Source organism: Pelobates fuscus, chromosome 3 (genome assembly GCF_036172605.1).
Source record: "Pelobates fuscus isolate aPelFus1 chromosome 3, aPelFus1.pri, whole genome shotgun sequence".
Taxonomy (NCBI): Eukaryota; Metazoa; Chordata; class Amphibia; order Anura; family Pelobatidae; genus Pelobates; species Pelobates fuscus.
This window is the reverse complement of record NC_086319.1, coordinates 305675567-305701304: the sequence shown is the minus strand read 5'-3', so window position 1 is coordinate 305701304 and position 25738 is coordinate 305675567. Positions and strand designations below refer to the sequence as shown.

Genomic DNA, 25738 nt, shown 5'->3' with positions numbered 1-25738 from the left:
TTGTATTAAAGTGCTCACAACCTATCCCAACTCTATCAAGTACAATACTCATCCATATTATTTAAAGTGATACTTGTTGCATTTATATACATCAAAGTGAAACTAATTGCATTTATATACATTAAAGTGATACTAATTGCATTTATATACATTAAAGTGCTCACCGTAGTTAATAAAGTGAAACTCAGTGTTGTTTGTGAGCAATCATATGCTATCTGCCAATCTCTTATTAAAGTGATACTTATTGCTTTTATATACATGAAAGTGTTACTCATTGCATTTATATACACTAAAGTGCTCTTTATACTCAATAAAGTGAAACTCCGTGTTATTTTGTGCAATAAAGTGCTTGCTGCCAACATATCGTGGTTATCCACCACTATCTATCTACCAACCTCTCGCATTAAAGTGATACTTATTGCTTTTATGTACATTAAAGTGATACTCATTGCATTTATATACACTAAAGTGCTCTCTGTAATCAGTAAAGTGAGACTCCGTGTTTATATGTGCCCAACCATGTGCCTATACTATGTTGCCATCAAGGATAAACATTTATATATTAAAACATAGCTTTACTCAAGAAGATTGTAAGCATCTATAGCCTTATTTAGATAAAGGGGGCATATGATAACTGCTCATTTAAGCCCCTTGGTGCAACCGTATCCAGTTCATAAATCCAGAAGGCTTCCTTGCGTACCAACATGTTACCCCTGTTGCCGCCTCTTGTTGGTAAGGGAACGTGGTCGATTGCCACGAATTTTAAGGTGGTTAAGGCATGTCCATTGTCCAAAAAATGTTTGGCAACCGGTTTATCTGTGGTTCCATCTCTGAAAGCCGTCCTGATGTTGGACCTATGTCCCCTAATTCGCTCACAAAGTTGGGTTTCCGTCTTCCCAATATAGCACAGTCCGCAGGGGCATGATAGTTTATATACAATAAACGTGGATCTACAGGTAATAGTATACCTTATCTTGTACGTCTTATTACTGTGTGGATGCGTGAATGTGCGTGCCGGTACCATATGGCCACACGTCACGCATCCAAGACAGCGCACACTCCCTCGTATCTGCACCTTCTGAGATATAGTGTAACTTTGTACCGGGTCTGTTCGTATCAACATATCTTTCAGGTTATATATATATATATCTACCAGACATCAGATTCTTCCTGACACACTATACATATACAAATATTGTCAACTATAGTTAGAAATACCAACTAAAGTGCCACCTCTTACGACATGAGGCAATAAGAGGATAACTACAGCCACGGAAATGGAACGTTGAACCGTACAATGCTGACAACTATCTGAGTTATGATGTCAAAGACCATAATTCTCCCCTCCATCTATCGGCAACTTCTACTCTAAGCAAACCTTTTACTTTATTTACTCCTTAATGTCAAGGGACTCACCGAAGCCACGTTGACTTGTAGAGGCATCCAGTGCATCTATATGTACATGACTTAAATTATACCCTCGATAAGCACTACTGTTTGTACTGTCCACACGTATGTTATGAGATATATTCACAAATGATAGGCAATGCATGTTGGATACCACTGTGACTGTATTTTCCCTGATATGTGCCCATTTCCATTTCTTTCTTCTGTAATCCCTGATTCCAGTGCAACAATTACCTAAAAAAACTATAAATAAAGAATTTATAAAAAAATTATAAAAAATAAGTATATTTGAACTTATCTCAAAGTTCAATAAACAGTCACACTTGAAATCATTTATGTAGAAATTTTACACCCACTTCCAAGCTAAAAGCATTGCAGCTTCTCCATACTTTAAGTCAGAAAACCACAAAAATTGTGATAAAACAGGGAAGTTAAACATAAAATAAAATCACAGCTCAGCAATTTTTTGAAATTATATATTTTTTTATTCATTAAAAATATAATTCAAATGGTGTGTTTCAAATGTCCCAGTTAAATATTGTGATGCTCTAATGATGGTATGTTCGTATGGCTAACGTAATTAAATCTCAGCACAAAAAAAGAATCCCAGTTATAAAAAGTGCTCCTAAAACAAGGTTAGGTTTAGGGGGGTTAGGATTAGAGTCGAAATAAGTTATTGATGCGAGTGCTTAAAGGGACAGTGTAGACTGTAATCATTTACTTTGAGATAAAACTTTCCTATCTATTATCCCATTTCCCAGCTTTGCGAATACATTCCTGCTTTCCTTACAAGCTATGGCTCAAAGTTCCATGAGCAGCTCTATTCTTTACCAAGGCAGGAAGGTATTCATGCCACTTTGACATTTTAAAGTGTCATGATTTGTAATGATCTGCTGCTTACAGATAAACAGGGAGTGTAACACCAAGGCTATCAGCATCAATGAAAGTTATCCATTAATTAACATCCCACTTGTGTTTACTTCATGCTAATTTCAACACGAGTAAATCATTTACTACAATCTATTACTGATTAAGGTAGTATTTTCCTAAATTCCATTTTGCAGGACTGATGGGAGCCCTTACTAATCTCTAAGTGATTGATGACTGCACTGTAGGCAAGATGTGGTAGCTCTTTTAGAACGTTTAATTTATAAATTAAACCACCCATTCCTTTACATCATATAGCACAGCTGTGGAACTATTTTCAGAGCAACATCTGCTAAAACAAAAGTAAGGCGAACACAGAAGTATGGCTGAATAGGGTCAATAACTGGTAAAAAGCCTTATCTTATCTTATCCCAAATATCAGCCTCAATTCCTGGAATATAGTTTGGATATAAATTGTCTATTCTCAGCACAAATTACATGATCAGCAAACCTCTAAGTTAGGGATAGGCAACCTTTGGCACTCCAGATGTTGTGGACTACATCCCCCATAATGCTCTTACACCCATAATGCTGGCAAAGCATCATGGGAAGTGTAGTCCAAAACATCTGGAGTGCCGAAGGTTGCCTGCTCTAAGTGATATTTAATATTGGCATGTTACAGCTTAAGGGGTTATTCCAACCATTATAACCATTACAGCCTGCTGTAGTCATCTTACCTGGTCCTGCTGGGCACTGGGTTTCCTCTACAGACAGGTTTCGGATATCTGGACTTATAGAGCTGCGAAGTCTAAACACTCTCAGCCAATCAATGAGTGAATGTGCATTGGAATTTGCATAGCCTGTTATTCGCAAGCCTGGAACTTTTGATGCTGCCAGAGGTGGAGTTACTTAGTCAGTCTCAGGCCCCAATTTAGATTGAGGACTAGAGATGGTGCGAACATAAAATTTTCCGTTCGCGAACGGCGAACGCGAATTTCCGCAAATGTTCTTGAAAAGTTGTTTCAAGGGGACTAACACCTGGACTGTGGCATGCCGGAGGGGGATCCATGGCAAAACTTCCATGGAAAATTACATAGTTGATGCAGAGTCTGGTTTTAATCCATAAAGGGCATAAATCACCTAACATTCCTAAATTGTTGGGAATAATGTGCTTTAAAACATCAGGTATGATGTTGTATCGATCAGGTAGTGTAAGGGTTACGCCCGCTTCACAGTGACAGACAAAACTTCCCGTTAAACGCACCGCAAACAACCGCAAACAGTCCATTTGCACAACCGCAAACTCCCCATTTGAACAAGGTTGGATACCAAGCTAGCCATGTCCCGTTCCTTGTCCTCACTGATGTCATTGAAGGTCTCTTCCTCCACCCAGCCATGTGCAACACCAAGGGTCCCCGAAAGGTGACAACAAGCCCCTTGTATTTTTTTTTTAAATGTACACTACTGTTACACCAGATATGAGTTGCACTGGTGTGACACTGTGCCCTGACAGGCCCTGAAAGACAAACCTGTGAAGTAAACTTTCTGCTATTATGTCACAGTCAAATTTCTAGTTTTTTTTTTTTTATGTACACTACTGTTACACCAGATATGAGTTGCACTGGTTTGACACTGTTCCCTGGCAGGCCCTGAAACGCACACGTGTGAAGGAAACTGACTGCTATTATTTCACAGTCAAATTTCTAGTTTTTTTTTATGTACACTACTGTTACACCAGATATGAGTTGCACTGGTGTGACACTGTGCCCTGGCAGGCCCTGAAACGCACAAGCATGAAGGAAACTGACTGCTATTATTTCACAGTCAAAAAAGTTTTGTTTTTTTTAAATGTACACTACTAATACACCAGATATGAGTTGCACTCGTGTGACACTGTGCCCTGGCAGGCCCTGAAACGCACACGTGTGAAGGAAACTGACTGCTATTATTTCACAGTAAAATTTCTAGTTTTTTTTAAATGTACACTACTGTTACACCAGATATGAGTTGCACTGGTGTGATACTGTGCCCTGGCAGGCCCTGAAACGCACACGCGTGAAGGAAACTGACTGCTATTATTTCACAGTCAAAAAAGTGTTGTTTTTTTTAAATGTACACTACTGTTACACCAGATCTGAGTTGCACTGGTTGTTACACTGTGCCCTGGCAGGCCCTGAAACGCACACGTGTGAAGGAAATTGACTGCTATTATTTCACAGTCAAATTTCTAATTTTTTTAATGTACACTACTGTTACACCAGATATGAGTTGCACTGGTGTGACACTGTGCCCTGGCAGGCCCTGAAACACACACGTGTGAAGGAAACTGACTGCTATTATATTACAGTCAAAAAAGTTTTGGTTTTTTTTAAATGCAAGCTATTGTGACACCAGATATGAGTGGTGGCACTGGGCAAGTGGGCAAAGTATACACTGTGAGCCTGACACACACACTGGCAGGCAGGCAACTGCAATTAGATTACACAGGAAAAAAAAAGCAGACTGATGTTCTAGCCCTAAAAAGGGCTACAGCAGAGATCAGAGGAGTCCTTCAGGAATGTAGTGGACACTGAATACACTAGCCGAGCTATCGATTTCCCTATTAAATCAGCAGCAGCACACTGTCCCTCCTCTCACTAAGAATGCAGCTTCAGAATGAATCTAAAATGGATGATGTCCAGGAGGTCGGAGGGTCTGGGAGGGAGGGTCTGCTGCTGATTGGCTGGAATGTGTCTGCTGACTGTGAGGTACAGGGTCAAAGGTTACTCAATGATGACAAATAGGGGGCGGACCGAACATCGCATATGTTCGCCATCCGTGGCGAACGCGAACAAGCTATGTTCGCCAGGAACTATTCGCCAGCAAACTGTTCGGGACATCTCTATTGAGGACTTCTTTTTTTGCTATTTCTGTAAAATGACAAAATTACCTATCTTTCTGATGCTTTTAATTCCTGTTACATTTATTTTTAGTCCTCTCTCTTCTGAGGATTTTAACATTGATTCTTCACCCAATAGCTTATTATTTCGTTTACTAATTCAGCTCATTATTTAGTTTATTAGTTAAGCCTTTGCCTTGCTTAATCAACTCATATTCATGAAACAGATTGTCCTGGCACTATAATCGAACCAAAGAGTCTAGAGTGTCTGCTAATATCCAAAAGGGGGGCCTCCTAGGGGGAATAAACAACTGTTCAGTCTTGCTACTCTGCTTTTTACTATCGTTCCTCTCTAGTCTAGATAATTGTTTCTATGATTAAGCGTAGACTCAAGTCTAAGTCTAGACAAGCCTGCCTACTCATAATCATTCATTATTTAATTTTATCACCAACTGCCTGAACATATACCTCTTTATTTTACATGCCTCATGCGAGCATTATCTACCTACCCTAAACGCAGTTGGTTCGACCCCAGGAGTCAATACAATAATCTTGTTTACCTCGCATGTAATCAACTAACTAACACTTAAACAAGGCCAACTGCGTGATACATACTCCTGATTGTTATAAATGTTTTGAAAAAGCATATTGATTTCTATTTAAAACAGCAAAAAAGAGCCAAACGATTAAACTGTTGGAAAGAGCACAAATAGGAAAAATGTGGCGCTAATGAAGGAAAATATTGGTGCAAGCAAAAATGCAACTAAATATTGGTGTGAACACACCTGGGCCACCTTTTATATAGAACCATCAAAGCTGTTATAGAGGTGAGAATGTTCCTTTAAAGAGAAGGCACGTTCTCACCTCTCACCTCCAAAGAAGGAAAACAAGCCCAGAGATGCGCTGACAACATGTACACGTTACTAAATTAGGCCTCCAGTGGCTATAACCCTTATAGGAAAGAATATATTCATATATATTCATATTCAGTTCTGTACACCTTCCTCTTATTGAAGTTTAAGCCCCACCCAATGTGCATAGGAAGGTCAAGGTCCACCAAGTATTTTTCATGGACACGGGGCCTTTACTAGTGACTGGGCAGTAATAGCTACCAGATTCTAGTTGTTGATCACAGTGAGCAGGCGCTGGCTGTAAGATGGCAGGTTGGGTAATAAGGGAGGTTCTATACTTCCTTTATTCTAATATAGGGGTCTTATTGAACCCCTATAGGCATGTATTTCTTTATTTTTTTGAGAGTTTAATCTAGCCAGCTCGGGCCAGCCACCACATAATTAATGTTTGCCCTGCCAAAGAATTTTGTCACATGGACAAAAACCAAAAACATTTTGTCAAAACCAAAATGTTATATTGGACGGATCGATTCAGGCAATCTGATTTTTTTTGCACAAATCTATTAATAAAGTGCAAAAGTATAACAGACAGCTATTTTTGTTATTAGATCTTGTAGCAAAGCAAATTGTACAACTACACAGATATATTTACACTTACAATTATTTAACATATTGGCTGACCACAATAATTGCACAGAAACATTTTCTAACACACTGATATGTGAAAGCAATTTCTGTGTGTTTATACTCACTATCTATAAAAATGACAATTGGTATTTAGTATGTTAGTTGTTCGTGGTTAATTCACAAATAAAAAAACTTAGATCAATTGTCCATTTGTGATATTTGTAAAAAAATATTTTTTTTGTGGCTGTTTAGTTCATGTCATTCTTATGATCTTTTATTTTAATTAATAATAAGATCTTGTTCAAGTGGAACTGTAGCTTCTCTGGAAATTACAACTCTGGAAAATTGTATATTATAACTTGTGTTAGGTTTTTTTATTAATGTAATGCTCCATTTTTTAAAATGCATATTAGACTTAGCAAGGGATATCACAATCCCGTTCAGTTCAGGCACTGCCAAGGCACACAATGCAAATGAGGAGAAACGTTGTTTTGATTTTTCCTTTTCCACGATGATCAATGGAGAAAAATTACAACATTTATGAAGCTGAAAGCACCTAGCTCTAAGATTATTGATAACACTGGAGAGTGACAGTTCCCTTTTAAGTCGAAATGATATATATTATTTTTTAAGTAATAGTACCCTTAGTTTTAGTTCACAGTGGCTACAAAATCAACTGTTTCTGTAGTTCTGTTTATTTTCCTGTTGGCTTTGATAATCCCACCTGTGTCTATTGTACTGGGAAATTCTAACTGACAGTCTAACTGATAACTGTTGAATTTACTGAGTTTAGTTCAGACTGAAATGAGTGTATGTTTATAAGATCTCATCTTGATAAATAGTGCTAACGAAACAAGTAAAGAACATTCAAGGTGGGAAAACAGATATTTTCATAATAAGCTTTTGATAAATGTAGTCCTGGGGAAATTCACTTTTAGGCAGCTGTGAGCTCAGTTTATCTAATCATTCACAGATAATAACGGACACTATATAGAGATACAGATACAGACCTGGAGATCTTATTTGATCTGAAAATGGAAATTCTAACCTTTTAAGTATCTTTGAACTGTTCTTGTTTTCTCACTATCTGAAACACAGATCAATATGAACTTCTTGTGCTCAAGAATTCATTTCACAGATTAAAAATAGGAACGGGTAAAATAAAGGTCTTCTAAAAGTAGTAAGACTGTGGCCGACAAAATATAAACCAGTTAAAGGAAAATTGCGTTTAAAACTACACTGGCCACAATTCTTAGCATAACTTAATAATAAAAAAAATGCATTATTGTTTTTATGTTTTTTTATTTCTTTATGTAATCAGCTGTGTTATACTGCTGCTTTTAAATGGGTTGGGACAATGCCCATAATTTTAATATTATGTTTACTTACACTGTATTTCACAAAACATGTATTAGTGAGGTGTACAAAATAAAATTAAATGTAGACATCCACGTCTTTATTCTGCAACTGAGCACCTCCAAATAGTCACTGCTATAAACTAGCCTTGTGTACAGAGAAATAATTAGGTTCGGCCAAATCGATTCCTCCAAATAAAAAACCTTGTTTGGGTGGTCTGAAATTCGTGCATGTGATGATTCGATTCATACGAATATTGTCCAAGAAATCAATTTGGAAAACCTATTGGGATGAACCCAAAGGGCACTAAAATTGGCCAGTTAGTGTATTGTAAAATATAAATATTAAAGCTTAATGAAGTGGTCTGGGTGCCTGGTCCAGCTAGGGTTAACCCTTTTTTCGATAAACATAGCAGTTTCAGAGAAACTGCTATGTTTATAAATGGGTTAATCCAGCCTCTAGTGGCTGTCTCATTGACAGCCGCTAGAGGCGTTTCCGCGCTTCTTCCTGTGATTTTCACAGTGAGAAGACGCCAGCATCCATAGGAAAGCATTGAGAATGCTTTCCTATGGACTGGCTGAATGCCCGCGCGGCTCTTGCCGAGCATGCGCATTCAGCTGGTGACGGAAGAAGAGGGAGGAGAGGAGGAGGAGAGCTCCCTGCCCGGCGCTGGAGAAAGAGGTAAGTTTAACCCTTTCCTCCCCCCAGAGCCCGGCGGGAGGGGGTCCATGAGGGTGGGGGCACCCTCAGGGCACTATAGTGCCAGGAAAACGAGTATGTTTTCCTGGCACTATAGTGGTCCTTTAAGTATTAATTAATGGCAGTAGAGGGAAAAACAGGAGGAGCAGTAAAAATCTAAATTTATATATTATATGTTTATTAAATTTATAATATATGTTTATAAATATTTTTTTATTGCATGTATAGCCCCTCTTTATGAAGGCTGCCCTTATACATGTAAAGTACTACTCTGGACTGAATGGAAGGGCAGACATGACTGCTGCCCAGAAGTAAGAGGGTTGGCACAAAGAGACAGCATTGTTGCAAGTTGGAGGGGAATAAAAAGGAGGAACAAGGAAGGGGACTCACCAGTCATTCCAAAAGAGTGTAGGGGACCCTGACTCTTTCCCGCCCACCCTCCCTGTTTTTTTTTGTTAAAGTGTTGTTGGTTTTCTGGTGTCTGTTCGTGGTTATGTTTTTGTTTTCTCATTGTCGCAGCTCCGGTGGTGCTCCTGGCCAGCGAAATGGATAGTGAAGTGAAACGATGGACTGATAGCGGTAGGCATGCTAATACATACTCTGGACAAGGAAAAGGGATCTGTCTGTTGAGGGAAGTTACCCAACAGTTGACAGTTGGATGGAATGCTGGTCTGTTAAAAGTTGTAAACTTATTAAAGCTGTGGCCATTGCCCTTACCCATATTTCTGGTATCATGTGTTTCTGTTGGGGGAAACGGGGGGGGGAAGGGAATTGGTTAGCAGTCATGTGAGTCCACAGGCGATGGCACCAAGTGCCCGGCATTTACCCAAGTCCATAAAGTACTTTGCTTAGAGCCTGCTTTGCCCCTTCTCGTAGGAAAACAATGGATCAAATGCTTTCCTACGAGTTGCAACATCATATGACCATGTTTTACTCAGTTGTTGCCATGGAAGCGCCTCTAGTGGTTGTCAGTATGACAGTCACTAAAGGCATGTTTAACCCTTCAAGATAAACATTACCACTTCTGCAAAACAGCAATGTTTTTCCTTATGGGGTTTAACCTACTGAACCACTGCAAACAGACCACTTCACTGATATGAATTAGACTCTGTGACTTTAGTTGTCCTTGAAATTGTGGAGAGTATTATACATGTATATTATAATAGTATTATATTAATATTTATATGTTCTATATACATATATAAGCATAATATAATTGAGTGTGTGGTTTGTGTGATGAGTGTCACGCCATGAGCGGAATGTACGGTGTGTAGTTTGTGTAATGTCACACCATGAGTGGAGGGATGTCACACCATGAGAGGAGTGTACGGTGTGTGATTTGTGTGATGTCACACCATGAGTGGATTGTACGGTGTGTAATTTGTGTGATGTCATGCCATGAACGGAGTGTACAGTGTGTGGTTTGTATGATGTCACACCATGAGCAGAGTGTACAGTGTGTGGTTTGTGTGATGTCACTCCACGAGTGAAGTGTACGGTGTGTGGTTTGTGAGATATTACACAATGAGTGAAGTGTATAGGCTGCAAAAAAAAAATCTTTTTAAATCATAAAACCTCTTTCCACCTGGCAGTTAGCATAGAAAAAGCATATAGAGAAAAGGAGTATTGAAGCAATGTTATTATTTATCCTCTTCTGAGCAATATTTACCAAGGCAGATTTCCCCCTTTAAACTCGCACTTCATGGAGAGGGGATATAGAGAATATATATATATATTCAACTCATATTCCACTATCCAGGCTAAAAAGTTAGTCACCACTGCAAGCCTGGAGAGTCCATGGCACACTAACCAATGAATGAATTTCTGCTCACCAGGGCTGAATTGTAAATCACCAATGATTAGTAGTGAGTGGAAATTTCTACCCTCGGTTTTGATTATACTTATGCTAAGAGACCTGGGAACTACCTTGGCACGCAACCTGACAGCTTAGCATTATAAATTCCAGTGGACTGGGGAACTCTGGCATACTACCAGGATGCCAACACTGGTTTTGGTAGATGATCCCTGATACAATACTCCTATTTTAACTTTCTCCGACAAAGGTCATTATGTTGCTACATGTTGAAACATGGTAATAACTTATATATATTTATAAGCATTAGAAAAGTCCATCAAGTGATTAAAGACATACTGGATACTGACCTCCCTTTCCAGCCTCTCCCGATGCTCCTTCATCACATTACAATACATCTCTCGATGTGTAAGATGCCACTCACCAAACATATTCTAAATGCTGGCAAACTATTAATCCCGGCTATATGGTGTTACGCTGATGTGCCCACTCTCCAACAGTGGATGGCAAAAGTAGAATAGATCCATAAAATATAAATACTCACAGCCTCCTTGAGGGGTAGTTCAGAGCGCTGCCTCCATTTTCTCCTTCTTGTTTCTTTTTTCTCGTTTTTCCTTCTTTTCCTCGTTTTTTCCTACTCTCTATCTTCTTCCTCCTACATAGTCTCCCACCTCTGTTCTTCCTACTTCTGTTAATGTTGGGATTTCTCACTCTTACATTAGGGACGGGAATGCCCGCTCAATGCCGGTTACTATCAAAGGTCTGGTTGGACGATGGGCACAAGAGGCATAGCCGGAATAGTGACTGAAATGCGACCGTAATGCTAACTGACACAATTTGCTCGTTTTAAAGTCTTAAAAACTGGATATGCACCAGATGATGTCTTTAGCAGTTTTCACCCCTTTTATTGTATAGGCTGCCCTATGAGATCCCCCACCTTCCCCTCTCCCCACCTCCTAGTACGGAACAGAACCAACGTAAGCCACAAAGAGGTTCTGGAGGTGTATATATATATGTAGGTTTGCTATATGGCTTGTTGCCCTGAGCACACTAGGTGATCCGCATTGCGTTACAGCAGGACGATAGGCTCATTTTTATAATACGAAGCCACCACAATATTAATGTCGGAGTTTCCCTTAGACAGGTTAAAATCAGTTATACTCTTATTTTGTACTTACTGGCCAGCCTAGAGTAACCCATGATCACGTGCACCACAGACAGTCCCAAATTCACCTAATGAGCAACATCACTGGTACACAGCTAGACCCTTCACAGCCAAGTTTCAAGGGGATACACCTGAATTGATCCCTAGCAATAAATAAAGCCCTCAGCTCCTGGGCTAAGTTATATTGAGATGCAATGTATGCATACCAGTTAACACTAATAGATGTTTTGTCTGATATCTTTATTGCTATTTGCCCGTGTGACCTCTCATGCTTGAGAGCTGAGCATAAACAAAGAATAAAAAAAAATAAAACTGGATATGAAGTCTAATTTACCACCATCAGTTTTTTAAAACATGTGTATTTATTAAGGATTTCGACTAGTGTCTCTTTTGCCTAAATCTTTCATTGAGAGCTACAATGACCCCCAAATGTTTTCCACTAATGCAATTTGATGCTAGAGTTTACACCTTGTCCTTTATTTAATGAAACACATAGTGTGCCCTTTATTACAAAGACTGTATTGAACGTGTTTATTTAACAATATTATTATCTGTAAATATATTTGTTCTCTGTGCAGCGTTGGTTTGATTTGTACAGTACAAAGGTTAACCTTTTATCTGCCAAAGGAGCGTACTATATGCTATTGCACAGTAACGTGGTGGCCTTCTCAGCTCCTTAGAATCCTTGCAGTGCTCCCAACACAAGCTTAGATAGTTTAATTATACCTTGTCCGTATTACACATTTCTCCAGTTTACAATTGTCACAACTTAGCATCTTAGACTTTTGAAAGCAGAACTAAGTCCTATAATTTCAAGCTGTCTTATATGCATCATATGTGCATTATTTGGCAATGTCTTAGACAGCTGTTAGCCATTAAACGCTGTGTCCTCTAGTTAAATGCTCATTGTAAATAATAAATTCCTGTTTTCCAGGGCCTGCGTGATGTTACTTGGCATATGTTTTCCAGTTTAGCATTTGTTTCCTTTTTCCATGTAAAGATACGACGCTTTGTGATTTTTATGGAGGATCAGACTTAATCTTCAAAGATAAGCGAATGAAATAACTTGCTGAGAAATGTTAACTATAATTTATAGCATATACCTTAATGAATTATTGTGAGTTAATAAACAGATTCTCACATATCAAAACCATATATCTGGGATTTACTGCAATCCTCCTTTAGTTGGGGGAGGGAGGTTGCACATATTGCTTTGGACCGATCAAGGTTTACGGTAACTCTAACCATAGAAAGCTCTTCAATTACAATATCAGCCTTTGAACCTCTAAATATTTTCAAATATAAACAGATCCTAATATAAAATAGTTTAGGAATTAGAACTTTGCCAGGTTCTGTAGGGTAGTATTTGAATTTAAAAATTTCACCAGACCCCATAGAATGGCTTAGGTATTAAATGGTTGTTTTTTTCAATCTACATAGTTTTCCCCATGTATATTTTTATTTATTTATTTATGCATTTATAATGCACCAACAAATTCCACAGCTCTGTACAATTTGTAAAAAGACAATACAATAAAAACAGACCAATACAGAAGGTACAGGCCCTTCCGTGAGCTTAAAATCTAAAGGTGATTAATCCTAGGTCACTGGGACCTAACCTCCGGTAGGTATAGAATTATTGGTAATTAAGTTACAGCAAGTGTTTACTCAGATTACAAGGGGGTCAAAAAAGTCCTACTTCTTTTGGTAACAAGAAGGGTTGTCAATAGGTGCCTTGGTGACCAGGCTTTGTCACCTGAGATGGAAAATAAACTAATGGAGGGTGGTTTGTGGTGATCTTGTGTTACTGTAGTTTGGGGGGGTATGGAGTTGCTCTGTTTGTTTGTAATTGTGACCTTTGTCATCGACATACTACTACATAAAATAATAAATTGATTGAAAGTTCAATAGGTCTACTGAATGGAAATGAAGCCAATAACGTAAATGATTAAACATAATTAAACGATAACTAAAGCAAATAAAAAAAAGTTATTTTATTCCCAATGAAGAGTGGGGGTGTGAGGATTAATTTAACATGCCCTCCCACCTATTCACTTCTTTTTACTAAGTCTCATAACTACCATAGTACAAAGAAATGTCAACAGCAAATCTCCAAATTCTGTTCCTAAAGTACCAATTGTGGGTCAAGGACAAATACTTTGTATTCTGGTACCAAATTTCCACGAATAAAAAATCCTTCCAAATTTCCCTTGGTAACTACAAAATTGACTATTGCAGGTCAAGTTCATGAATATTCCCTAAACTTTGCTATTCTTAAGAATATTAGCACCATACCGACCAACAAATGTTTGCTAAACTGAAATATATTGGCCTGACCAGCTGATTTCAAATTTTAATTAAAGACACATAGGTGGTGTAGGACAGGGTGTACAGAATATTCAAAAAACCTAATGCTAAATTACTTTCTATAAGGTAAGAAGGGGTTTTACTGAAACAATGCCTTAATATTTTATTATTCATGTCTCCAAAAAGACAAATAGAGTGTAAGCTCCTTGAATAATTGAAACAAGTGCTAGAGAGGACACTATCCATAGTGCTTTACGAATTAAGCAATAGCAATACAGGTAAGAAGGCAGACAGATGGATATTTAATTAAACTCATTGATACAAAATGAATAACATGGTCAGTAACAAGCCAGTAAACTATGTAATACCTTTTCTGTTGATTTTTTTTGAGAAGGGTTGGGTTTTTTTTGTTTGTTTTAGTTTTTTTAAAGATAAATGTGTTGGGGCCATGGTTTAACTATAATATTTTATTTTATTTTTGTCAAGAGATAATTTGAGTAAATTAGGCCCTGTACATTAAAATGCATCTATTACAGTTCATGCTGCAATTGAACATTATTTTTGACAAACTGAAAATCAGACAAGCTGTTTTCAACTTCTAGATAAAAACCTAGAAGGTTTGCATCATTGGTGTAGGGCTGACAGTTATTTTTTTTTTAAAGTATCAGAGTTAGTATGCTAGAATACTTTCGACAAGGTAATATGGGTTTTACGGATACTATGCCTTCGTTTTTGATTGAGCATAGCTTAAAAAATGCATATGGGGGTCGGAGCTTGACCGCCAAGCGGAGTAGACGTGGGGCGAGTGAGCTCCTGCCCGGTGGGCACAAATCTGCCGATATAGAAGAGATTACCCAACCTGCAGACATCTTAGGGTGCACAACCCATGCTGGGGGTGCACCATAGAAGCGACTACCGCAAAGCCGGCATCTGTCGGAGGAGGGAGCGTTAAACGCTGATCGCGGCCTACAGTACTCAGAGCCGGGGCGAGACGGCCGCTCTCCCCGGCCCAGGAACGACCTGGCGAACACCCTTCCCCCCCCCCTTGGACCAGCGGGGGTCATCCCGGTCCTCCCCAGCCACGCTAAGCACACCCAAGGATGGCCTGCAGGGCCACAGGGCCTTCAAGGGTTTGGCACCATTACAGCACAGCCAAGGTGGCGGCCCAACGCAGGCCCCAGCTAAAGGGAACAAGCATCCAGCCGCAGCCGCAGCCTCAGCCCACAGCAACCATGGACCAAGTTTGTGAACGCTTCTGGGCAATACTCCGCAACCGAGGAGCAACACAACATCAAGCGATGAAAGCGGTGGCCGCGTGGATCCGCCCTGCCACCAGGCGCCGCCATTACGGAACGCTACCGCGGACTCCCAAAACAGCTACTTGGCGGGGAAAGGGAAAACGACCTGCAAAGCGGGAAGCAACTACCGGGCACGCAGGCACTAACACCTGTTCCCACACAAGCGGAAAAAGGAGCGCCACGCTGGCCCCACACATAAGCACCTCGCCTGACCCAAGACAGGGAGCATTACACGACAGGCGGCTACCCTCTACGGATTCAACCGCATACCAGCAAACTGTGAGTAGACACATGCCACGGCCCACAGAGGGGATCGTGCTCATACCTGGAAGTGACAAGGAATACATCGGCTCCCACTGACAGTGCACACAACACCAATGCCCAGAAAGCCCCACCGTGCACGCATGCATGGCCTCCAGGGCGGGCATCGGCTGAGCTACCACACTGCCACGTCCATGTTACCAAGGAGGACCCTGCCACACATCTCCTGAGTCACTTAAGTTACCTGCTAGCCTAGGCTCAAGAATTAACTTGGACACACTCCTTAAGCTAAAGATTGCATCACATTTACACGTCTATAGGTTATTGAAGCTTACACTGCATGCTGTTATCACCCTACATAACTCACTCTAAAGTGCACATGTGTCTCCACAGTTTTATAGAAATGTTACCCATGCTAACCATATTTAGCTTGACTTTATTCTGTTGCACAGCCTAAACATGTATGCATCTATCCAGGCATTAACTAGCCTTTACATATCTGGCGAATCCACACAGTTAGACACATACTCATTAGCTACAGTCAGGCAAGTGGATTATGTTCATTGATTGTTATTAAGCATGTTTTACACTTTGCGTGTCCAGTGTACACCAGCTGACTTACAGGTTTACCTTACCTTTAATGTTATATTCACCTCATAATTTGCCTAGCCTGTACTAAAAGTTATGTTGAAGTTTGATTCATGACCCAATTAAGCGAAAACGGAATCAACTACACTAGTTTGCTGGTATAGTTACCATTACGCTGAACACTGCATCTTACTTTTATTCCATGAGCAGAAAGTTAAGCGACGTCATATTAGTTTATTATAGTTTATTTTATGTTATGAATATGCCTAAGTAATGACAATAGATACCGGATACCGCACAACTCAACCTTATAAAACTGTGCAAGATCAATCTTGTATAGTGATGTCCCGAACAGTTCGCTGGTGAATAGTTACTGGCGAACATAGCTTGTTCGCATTCGCCACAGATGGCGAACATATGCGATGTTCGGTCCACCCCCTATTCGTCATCATTGAGTAAACATTGACCCGGTACCTCACAGTCAGCAAACACATTCCAGCCAATCAGCAGCAGACCCTCCCTCCCAGATCCTGAAGCTGCATTATTTTTTTTTTGTATTTTTGTATTTTTTTTTTTAGCCAGAAGTGTGTTATATTTGAGCATGCTAGACTGAACGTGCGTATATCATGGCTAGTTGCACTGAGGGTATGAGTATATAGCAGTACATTGTTGTGAAAGATGGCTGTCATGTTTAGGGTGTAGCTTGCACGTTATCAACTATGTATTTATATCAGCAGCTCCACCACTAGTTAAAAATCAAGTGTGAGTCGCCCCATGAGATGAGACTAGTGAATAACTTAATACATGAATGGTTAAGGTAAAGGCATGTAAGGAACTATGGCAATAAACTCTTTAGGAGGTGAAATAATGACATGTTTAAATGCTTGCTACCTTACGATTAGTTAATGTGCAGAGAGCAGTTCATGTGATCAAAGGCATGGTGTGGAGGATCGGCTAAAGTGGGACATGCTTGGCAGGCTGCTGTTTACTGCTTGTGCTTATCTGATCCCTTCTGAGCACCAGGTGCAGACCCTGGGAGTCCCTGATACCTGGAACAACAAAGGCAAGTCTCTGGCTGAGTGCCGGGTTCGCGGCTTGAGGTGGTGGAAGCTTGTTTTGTCGGGTGGTCGGATCTGTCCCGGTGGTGCTTCACGTCCGGTGCGGGATTGTGGTGGCTTAAGGTGGAGGTGAGTGCTTGACGTGGGGCAGGCTCTGCATTTCTGTTTGTGCCTCCGGTCCCATCTTCAACGCCTTTTGCGTTGGTGGATTTTTATGGGGACTGCTTCGCTTAGCTGTGGTGGAGCTTGTTGGGGCTGTGGTGGAGCTTGTTGGGGCTTCCTGCTTGTTATTTGCTTTCAAAATTGATTAAAGAGTCTGTCCAGCTTAGACTCAATATCCTGCATGTACCAGGAGGACACGCGGCTGCCGCCATATTGGGAGAGTCGCAGATGAGTATGTCAGCCAGGGCGGCTGTGCTCTGTGCGTCCATTAGCTCCAGACAGCCTCTCAGGGGTGGACCGTGATAACCCCCACAAGGTCTGAGGGGGGGGTAACAGAGCTCCTGCCGGGAAGAAGCTGCTCCTGGGCATCCCAGGATCGGGAGATCGGCCGCCTCTCCTGCCCGGTGAGCACCAGGCCACACTTGCCACGCGGAGGTAAGTAAGACTCTGTCGAGTTGCTGACCGCTATTAAGCATGTCGGGTCGGTCAGGTAGGAGTAACATTGCTGGGTCATCCCCTTCTGGGGTGAAATTCGCTTGTTGATAGTTGCTATTGAGATATTGAGGGAGCTCACACGAAGTGCATCTTTCCTCCATGACAGCTAGGCTCCGCCCCCCAGAAGCTGCATTCTTAGTGAGAGGAGGGACAGTGTAGCTGCTGCTGATTTAATAGGGAAATTGATAGCTAGGCTAGTGTATTCAGTGTCCACTACAGTCCTGAAGGACTCATCTGATCTCTGCTGTAAGGACAGCACCCCAAAAAGCCCTTTTTAGGGCTAGAACATCAGTCTGCTTTTTTTTTTTTTGTGTAATCTAATTGCAGTTGCCTGCCTGCCAGCGTGTGTGTCAGGCTCACAGCGTATACTGTGCCCACTTGCCCAGTGCCACCACTCATATCTGGTGTCACAATAGCTTGCATTTAAAAAAAAAAAAACTTTTTTGACTGTAATATAATAGCAGTCAGTTTCCTTCACACGTGTGCGTTTCAGGGCCTGCCAGGACACAGTGTCACACCAGTGCAACTCATATCTGGTGTAACAGTAGTGTACATTAAAAAAAACTAGAAATTTGACTGTGAAATAATAGCAGTCAGTTTCCTTCACACGTGTGCGTTTCAGGGCCTGCCAGGGCACAGTGTCACACCAGTGCAACTCATATCTGTTGTAACAGTAGTGTACATTTTAAAAAAAAATACAGGGGGCTTGTTGTCACCTTTCGGGGACCCTTGGTGTTGTACGTGGCTGGGTGGAGGAAGAGACCTTCAATGACATCAGTGAGGACAAGGAACGGGACATGGCTAGCTTGGTATCCAATCTTGGACTATTGCGGTTGTTTGCGGTGCGTTAAACGGGGAGTTTGGTCTGTCACTGTGAAGCGGGCGTAACCCTTACACTACCTGATCGATACAACATCATACCTGATGTTTTAAAGCACGTTATTCCAAACAATTTAGGAATTTTAGGTGATTTATGCCCTTTATGGATTAAAACCAGACTCTGCATCAACTATGTAATTTTCCATGGGAGTTTTGCCATGGATCCCACTCCGGCATGCCACAGTCCAGGTGTTAGTCCCCTTGAAACAATTTTTCCATCACTATTGTGGCCAGAAGGAGTCCCTCTGGGTTTTAAAATTCGCCTGCCTATTGAAGTCTATGGCGGTTCGCCCGTTCGCGAACATTTGCGGAAGTTCGCGTTCGCCGTTCGCGACCGGTAAATTTTATGTTCGCGACATCACTAATCCTGTACCTCTATGTTTAAATGTTTTATAATGTGCTAGAGTATTGCCTTTGGGGTACCTCACAAGCGATTGTTCGAAGCTTCTGCACTACAAAAATAAAGAATTTTAAAAAAATGCATATAGAGTGTAAGCTCCATGTATTATAGAAACAAGTGCTGTAGGGAGGGAACACTATCCAATGTGCTTTGCAAATTAAGCAAAAAGAGCATACATGGATTTACAGGCAGAGGAACATATTAAACACACTAGTAGGCTCAGGAACAAGGCAGTCATGTCCGTAAGCCCAGCATGTTAGATTAACTCAACTTTCTATGTATATATTTCTCAAGGCTTACCTATATAGTAAAGGAAACATTTAGTCCCAAAAATAATCATCGTTAATTCAGGACTACATGTTCCCTTATATCTTTGTGATCACCGTCCAACCCCCATTGCTCAGTAAAATAAAGATTTCTTACCTCATTTCCAATGCTGTGACTCGTCTAAGCTGACATCATCCACGATCTCCTCCAATCTTTATTTTTTTTTTAAACTAGGCATGGGTGGACAAACCCCGCGCTCTGCCAATCAAATGCAGCTGCATTTGATGCCCAGGCCAAGTTTCACTCGGTTCTGGAGAAGGAAGCGCCCCTAGTAGCAGTCTGGAAGAAAGCTACTAGAGGAGTATTTAACATTGTAATGTAAAGCAGTTTCTATGAAACTGCAATGGTTTACATTGCAGGGTTAAAATTACAGGCCAACACTGAATTAAGTGGTCTGGGTGACTTTAGTGGTCCGGTAATGTTTTTGAAGTAAAAAAGAAAACAAAATAAATAATCTTCTTTTCTGAAAAATATGTAAATGATTGAAATTCTCTGATATCTTCAGACAGACAGATGTTTAATTCATCTATTGCAAAGATGCTTATAATGACAGAAACTGAATAGAAAGACGCTAATGTAGTGCCACTTCTACTGTACAGTTTAAAAGGACAGTAGGACCAAGCACTTCTACAATGATGTATGCATGAATCACAAAATCCAACCCATCACTTTAGGGCCATATGTCTAACATTAGGTTTTTGTACAAAATAAAAGGATACATAGGTTCGCAGCTGAATCTAACTGTTATAGGGGCTGTCATAAAGTATGAGCATCAAGATAATTTTTTTCTAGGAGGCAGTTCATTCACTAAACTTATAAGATCACTAAACGTAGAATAGTGAGTACTTGAGAAGTTCTTTGGGGTAAAATGCTTCTCGAAACTTAAAATCACTGTGCAGTTAAGTTGATCATAACTTGCTTCACTGCTCCCGGTGATGAACTTTTTTCGGACTTTCCAAATAGTGCCTTCGGAGGCCTATCAGTAAGTCATTCCACTTCGGCAGAAGTCCTCGTCATGCTAAAAAGAGAGGGCCAACAATCTATGCTTGCATCTTTCAAAAATGATATCCCTATAGCAGTAATACTCTTAAGAAAGCAGTAGTTTACAAAATAAGTAACATATTAAACTGTTATTACACTATACTTACCATGTTCTATCTTACTGTATATAGAGACAAATTCACAGACTTTTCAGTCCTGAAATACTTATAGATACTAATTTAACTTTTATCACCAGTATATGTTAATTTTGCTGCTCTCACTATAGATATTGTAGTGCATGGATATACAAAAAGGTTACTTTTGATAGAACTGTATTTTTTTTTTGTATTAGGTACTAGGATCAGGCATAGGCAACCTTCGACACTCCAGATGTTTTGGACTACACCTCCCATGATGCCAGCATTATGGTGTAAGAACATTATGGAGGATGTAGTCCACAACATCCGGAGTGACGAAGGTTGCCTGTGCTTCTACTAGGTTAATGTTTCCATAATGATTGACAAATTAACAGGTTCTGCATTTTTCTGGATTTACTTACAGTTGATTTAACTTCGTAGTGTATGTAGCGTATCAGGGTAGTTCTTCATCGCATGCTTTAATCCATTCAGTGATGGATTCAGACAACATACTCAGCAATAAAACTATATAAAGAATGTTAGTACACACAAATATTAGTACACACAAATTGTAAAGGAGCACAAATACATATATAGTTATATATGTTGTTCGGTTTCTATAAGCGCATACACACACAAACAGACACATTTAGTGTAAAAAGACATAGCTAAGAAGGATCTTCTATAAATATGTTTTGAAAAAGTTACTCTGTGATTGTAATTAAATGTTTATTCTTTTTCGTATTCCTTCCTTTCTCTTTCCGCTCTACATCTTATTCTATAAGTATAGATTATCCAATTTCATGTTTTAATACTCATATTGAGTCCATGAAAAAAGTTCTGCATGCCAATCATATCAAGCATTTATTTTACTTTAGGCTAATTTTCTCTGAATATTTTAAGTTTCTCTCTGAAAGAAAAATATAATTTAATTCACTAATGAGCTAGATCATGGCAGGAGATATTTAGGACTCTCAAATGATATATAATAAAATAAACATTTTCCCACCACTCCAGGAAGTAATTGATGCCTATTGTACATTTTAGAGCAACTGGTTCCTATAAGTAGTGAATTATGAACACAGCAAGGATTTCTGAGAATTTTATATCCTAAAATCTAAAAGCTGAACACCTCACAGAGACCTAAGTTGTGACATCAGTACAAAAATGAATCACTGCTGGAGAAAAGGGTAATAGTATCCTTACAGGGCAAGGCTAAGTAATACTAATTATTTATTAAGACAATAAAATAATAAATTAATTAATTAATTTAAAAAACTGAGAAAAAAAATGGCATAATTAGCTGTAAGTGTAAACTAACCTAAATATTGCACCACATGTGTTGCTGCCTAAAGTAACCCTTTAAGGTTGTGGAATACCTGCAGACAGTCTACAGTAGTTCAAGAGTCCTTGCGGGTCTAGGGGTAGAATTACTTTGCTCCCTCATTTTTGAAAGGTTGCAAAGCAGCTCCATCTTATTAAAGTGCTTATAGTGTCTGGAGTCCCCTGGCACATCCTTCCATTCAGCATTAAGCCGGTTTTAATGTTTTAATGCTGAATGAGAGTCCCCTGTAGCTCATACCCCCTCTGCTGCTTGCACTAATGAGGAAGAATTAGCCTAAGCAGCAATGGGTGACCGTGATTGACAGAGAGTGTCAGTGGACTGCATTTAGCCTGTCACGGTGCCCCCATTGCTGGTATGAACTGGTATAGCTAGAAGGAAGTGTGTAATCTCTGCCATAGCGATATCTCAATGGGAGCCAGGCTACGTGTGCTCTGGGACCCTTATTTAATGTTAATCTGCTCAAAAATGGGTTGACACTGAATGATAGAACAATGCCAGGGGACTACAGGCACTATAACTCATTCAATGAGATAAAATGTTTATTTATCACGACCCTGCAGGCATTTCAGACACTATAGTCTCATGTTTGTATTTCTGATGCTATAGTGTTCCTTTAAAGATATTTTTTAGAAATATATCTCAAACCACTTGCCATTTAACTTGTGCTATTAAAATGCCCAAATCATATACAAACACACCCCTGCATTCACACACAGACATTGCTTAGAAATGGCAAGGTACATACAAATACACCTCTACATGCACACACACATACTTCATACAAAAACTAAATTACATTGAAACGCACAAACACTGCTCAGAAATACAAGACTGAAAGGATAGGCAAATGGTAGAACCCCAGTTGGCATTGCATTGTGGGAGTTGTACGATAGATGGGGATCTACCTTTTAGTCACCCTTGCAGTATAGGGGGCCCAAAATCGTTTCTTGCACCAGGACTCTCACTACATTAGTTCCACCACTGTGTTATGGATACACCTAGTCCACTTCCAAGCATTATGTTTCTATTATAAATTACAAAATGTTTTACTAAGATATTTGAGAATTTACAATTAGCTATAAAGCAAATGTCAGATGTGTTGGGGAGACTTTAACCCCTTAAGGACACATGACATGTGTGACATGTCATGATTCCATTTTATTCCAGAGGTTTGGTCCTTAAGGGGTTAAACTACATTTGAAGAGCTTGGCAGATAAACAGAGGGTTAATTACCGCTAACAGGAATGGAGGGGGTATTTTAGGGAAACAGTTGAGAGAGTGCAGAAAACAGAATTGTCTATATTAAAGGAAGGTGGCTCTCTTAAAAGAAACACTATAGCATTAGGAACACAAACATGTATTCCTAACTTCATAGTGTTCCCGTACCTATTTAGGTATGTCCAATGCCGAAAGGTATGTTTTAATTACCTTTCTAACCTTGCCAGGCTGGTCTCCCTGTGGCCACTCCACATTCCTAGCTGAGAACATCAAGACTCATGATCTCAGTCAATTCAATGTTTTTTTACATAGCTGGATTTTTCTACATTACAGGGTTCAAACTAAAAAGATACTGTACCCAGACCACTACATTGAGATGCTGTTGTCTAGGTGCCTTTAGTTGTCCTTTAAATATCCTCTACTATTTTAGCAAAAACAGTTGAATGTATTGGTAAATATTATACTATATATGCCTTGCGATCAACTCGATACAGAAACACGATTACATGACATTATTGTTGTAGCTACTATTTTATTGAATTATAAAAAGTTATACTTACCATAGGTGCGTCCTCACATCTGGCTTAACGGAAAGCATCCGTTTGTAACGTTTCCACTTACACTGTCAAACACTGTAAAACAGAAAGTGAACAAAAGTTTTTCAGAGGCAAATATAAAAATATAATCTGCAAATCGATCAAGACTTTTCGGTAAATAATAAAAAAAAAAATAGGTTGAAGTTCAGGATCAAAAGTGATCACTCACAGGATTATTCACTAGAAAAAAGTGAGAATTGTGGGGAATTCCAAGAGAATTTTAAATATAAGGACAAAGTAGCTGAACTGAAAGCATAGCTGGCTAGGAGAATTATTCCGATTTGGCTATTTTGACCTTAAATTTCAAATTCACTTTGAGTTTACTTTGAATTTCCTGCAGTTCTTACTTTAGTCAATAACCCTGTATATGTACAAAACACCCACTGGTAAAACGGTGCAGCATAGCAAAACAACTGAAAAATATTTTATATATTTACAATACATAAAATTATAAATCAAGCATATATATGAAATTACAGATGCCTACATAGAAAATAGCTTTTACTGGAATATTTCCATCTGGGGCCTATAGGTCCTAGATTTCAAGTGGTCCTCTGACAGGCTCACCTAAATCAGCTGTTGGGTCCATCTGAAGGCAAAAAGGTATGGAAAAAATAAAAATGTCTTCCTACCTGTCGGCTTGCAAGTGTGCCTAAAATATAAAGAAAATAAGATAAAATCAGTAAGTATACAGAGTATTCAGTGGGAAAATACAGCATAGTGAGATATGTACAGAAAACATGAACATCAATATTTAACTCCTACTGCAGTGTATACATATTGTATTGTAACTTATCGTATGTTGTCTGTGAGCATTCTCTGAGGATGTTAATAAAGCAACAACCACAGAGGACAACAGAGAGGCACTTTTTAAATGTGTACTTTATTTAAAATAAACATAACTGAATGATAAGAGCCTTTAAATGCATCCCATTCTACTAGTAGGTAGACTGTATCCTAGAGGTATGTTTCATAATTACTTTGTGAAGGACACCGAGTTGCATGGTGAGTTCTTACCAACCAGGTCACAGCTTCACTTTTTTATTTATTTATTTATTTATTTATTTGCGTCATACGGTTATTCTCCTATATGTTTATATGGACCGTTTTGCTTTGTTTTCTAACGTATTCTTTTTTCACGTTTTTATTTCCTATAGAGTCACAGTTTAAAATCCTGGGCTTATCTTCCTGGATGCAAAATATACTATTAATTTGACTGCCGATGCTCTGTGACTAAACCAGTAGCTCTGGTCAACTAAATGCCTACCAAGAATGATGTTACATGTAGTGAATTGAGGGGAAAAGAATGATGGTTTCTCCATCGGAATCTAATTAACACTTTGTGGACTAGTGCTGGTCACGGTCATCATAACAAACGGCAGGGTTATCCACTAAAGAGATCACATTGCCAATTCAAAGTGAATTTCAATTTTTTAGGCCAAAAATGTTCTTCCCATCAGATATGTTTTTATAAAGGCTATTTTGGCCTAACCGTGTTCTAATCAGTAATGCTCTACCCTTTTAACAATAAACAGGGTCTGTAAAGCAAGCTGACAGTAAGTGTGCTATGTTGGTAATTTTAACCCCTTAAGGACCGGACTGTTTTTGCGATGTTGTACATTTGCGACCAGGCATCTTTTTGACACTTTTGTGGTGGTTGTGTTTAGCTGTAATTTTCCGCTCTCTCATTTACTGTTCCCATACAAATTATATATTGTTTTTTTAAGGACAAAAGGGGCTTTCTTTACATACCATTATTTATATAATCTCATCTAATTTATTTTTTTAAAAATGAAAAAATATGATGAAAAATTGAAAAAAATACATGTTTTTTGACTTTTATGTAAAAAATATTTTACTCATCTACAAAAGCGAATGAAAAAAACTGCTAAATAGATTCAAAATTTTGTCCTGAGTTTAAAAATACCCAGTGTTTACATGCTTTTTGCTATTTTTTTGCATGTTATAGGGCTATAGGTACAAGTAGGATATTGCGGTTTCAAAACCTATATTTTTAAAATGT

At 39.3% G+C, this 25738-nt stretch overlaps 1 long non-coding RNA gene across 1 annotated transcript in view; it reads right to left on the bottom strand.

Annotated features, from left to right (window-relative positions):
- The window catches only part of LOC134603155 (uncharacterized), a 58808-nt gene that overhangs the window by 8492 nt on the left and 24578 nt on the right, over nt 1–25738 (bottom strand). Inside the window, exons 3-5 of the long non-coding RNA XR_010090456.1 lie at nt 24348–24367; nt 23680–23751; nt 20979–21081 (exon numbers count right to left, since the gene is read on the bottom strand). This is a non-coding gene — a long non-coding RNA (uncharacterized LOC134603155). The remainder of the gene's footprint in view (nt 1–20978; nt 21082–23679; nt 23752–24347; nt 24368–25738) is intronic.